Consider the following 2433-nt stretch of genomic DNA (forward strand, 5'->3'; position numbering starts at 1 on the left):
TGACTAAGAGGAAATTCTGCAAGGGGCGTGCCCTCTGCTACTGAGTTTATACTAAGGGACTACAACTGGCTAGGCTAGAACCCTGGCTTTCACTTTTCTTTTGAACCCCGATATTTTCTAGTGGTTGGAATGATAGACCCTTTTAAACGACTTGACATCTTTTATCCATAAGAAACGCCCACCCAGAAGGCAGCCCTTTCGAGTTTGGAGTACTTGCAGTGACTGGCAGGCTTGTGTGGCCGCTGGCCCAGGCTCCCAGGAGCAGGACAGAGCCGGGATGTGGGGATGGTGACGGAAAGGAGTCCGCAGCGTGGTCTAGAGGAGTCGTAACTGTCCTTGCAGGGTTTAAACTCGAGCCCTCTTAGTGCTTACTGCCAAGCTCACTCTTGGCCCGGCGGCCATAGCCTGATGACGCGTTGTCTCCTCTTCTGCCAAACCTGCTGCCTTCGAGTTGGTTCTGACCCACAGCAGCCCTGTTAGAACAGAACCGCCCCAGAGGGTCTCAAAGCCAACTGCACATCTTTCTCCTGCAGGAGACCTGCGGGTTCAACCAACCTGCCTTTTGGTTGGCAGCTGGGTGCTTAACCGCTGCGCCATCAGCGTTCCTTTTTCTCGTGTGTGCATGCAAGTAAAAGGTAAAATGAAGGCAAGGTTTGAAGTTTGAATATGTCAATAGCACAAAAGTGAGATAATGCCCGTAGGAATATCATCCACATTTCTTAAGAGAATTAAGTCAGCATTTATGGATTGAGCACCTGGTAAAATTCCTGCCTTCAAAGACTGTACATTCTCTGCCTAGAACACTCTCTTAGATTCTTCAAGATACAGAGGGAATGTCACTGGCCCTGAAACTGGAGTGCAAGCACGAACTCAACTTAAAAAATACAACACACAGACAAATGTTATTCCCTGCTGTAGAATCTGTTCTGATTCATCCTGGCCCTTTAAGACAGAGTGGAAAGGCTCCACAGGCTACTGAGACGGTCAGACCGTGTGGGGCGCACAGCCTCCTCTTTCCCCCAAGGAGTGGCTGGTGGGTTTGAACACCAACCATGTGGCTAGCAGCCCGACACGGTGCCACCCAGGCCCCCTAGCTTGGGTATCAGATGGTGCTTGCCGCTGTGGAGGGAAAATAAAGCCAGAGAGGGAGCTGTGGCCTGCTGGGTGGCGGTGTGATACATACACCCTTTCACTGAGACCGTGTTTGGGCAAACACCTAAGAAAAGCAGACAGCAGGCTCTTCTGTTGCTGTGAAGCAGCGTTCCAGACACAGGGACGATTCCGATGTGCAAAGGTTCTGAGGATGAGAAGCGGTGGGCGTGGCATGTTCTAGGAGTCCCAAGGAGACAGGGAGGGGGGGGTGGGTGGACTGCAGCAAGCAAGGGCAGAATGAAGCCAGAGAGCTCTTGGGGCAGCCAGACCCTAGAGAGCTTCATAGGTGATGGTAATGAGCCCGACTTTCGTTCCTTTATTTTTGTTTTACAATCGTGCAGTTAGTTAGTATCTTAGTACTGCTATAACATAAATACTGCCAGCGAAATGCTTTAATGCACAGAAATGCATTTTAGCCACAGTTTTGGAGGCTAGGCATCTGAGTGAATTCAGGGTCCTGCCTCTGAGGAGAAGGCATTCTCTCTGTTGGTATGACGGGGAGATCCTGGTCTCTTTTCAGCTTCTGTTCCTTGCTCCTTGGTGCTCTTCCTGTGGTTTGGCACTTTATCTTCCCCTAGCTGGGCTTCCTTGCCTAATCCACTTTTTTTATATCTTGAAGGTAATTAGCCTAAGACCCACCCTTCATTGACACGACCTCAATTATGTAACAAGGAGAACCCAAATCCCACCTGGACCACATCTACCGGTAGAGGGTTAGGATTGAGAACATGTATTTCTGGGTACACAATTCAATCCATAGTATTATGTTTTTTGTATTTAAAAAAAATAATGTGTGTGCTTAAAATATAGTTAACATAACATTTTCCAAGTCAACATTTTTAATGTGTACAATTTAGTGTACTGATTTGTATACCCACTACATTAATCATGTTGTACAGTGGTCACTAGCATCCATTTGAAAATTTCCCATCACCCTTCAAAACTCAAAACCAAACTCACTGGAATGAAGTTTGACTCACGGCGGAACCTGTAGGACAGGGTTGAACTGCCCTGGTGAGTTTCTGAGACTAATCTTATCTTTCTACTGAGGAGCAGCTGGTGGTTTTGAACTGCTGACCTTGCGGTTAGCATCTCAACACATAACCACTATGCAACAGGGCTCCTTCCATCCCCCTTAACAGATACTTATTGCTTACAAAACGACTCCCTCTTTTTCCTCTTGACCCAGTAACCCCTGGTAACCTGGGTCTCTAGACAATTGCTTATTCAAAGTATTTTATCTAAATGAGGCTATTTAATATTTATCCTTTTGTGGCTGAC

The 2433-nt window shown here is 47.3% G+C and overlaps 1 protein-coding gene across 1 annotated transcript in view; it reads left to right on the forward strand.

Annotated features, from left to right (window-relative positions):
- Positions 1-2433, forward strand: part of MPZL3 (myelin protein zero like 3) — an 18388-nt gene that overhangs the window by 10673 nt on the left and 5282 nt on the right. The window lies entirely within an intron of this gene.

Source organism: Echinops telfairi, unplaced genomic scaffold (genome assembly GCF_000313985.2).
Source record: "Echinops telfairi isolate 266 unplaced genomic scaffold, ASM31398v2 ScPeMD7_7463;HRSCAF=8501, whole genome shotgun sequence".
NCBI classification, from domain to species: Eukaryota; Metazoa; Chordata; class Mammalia; order Afrosoricida; family Tenrecidae; genus Echinops; species Echinops telfairi.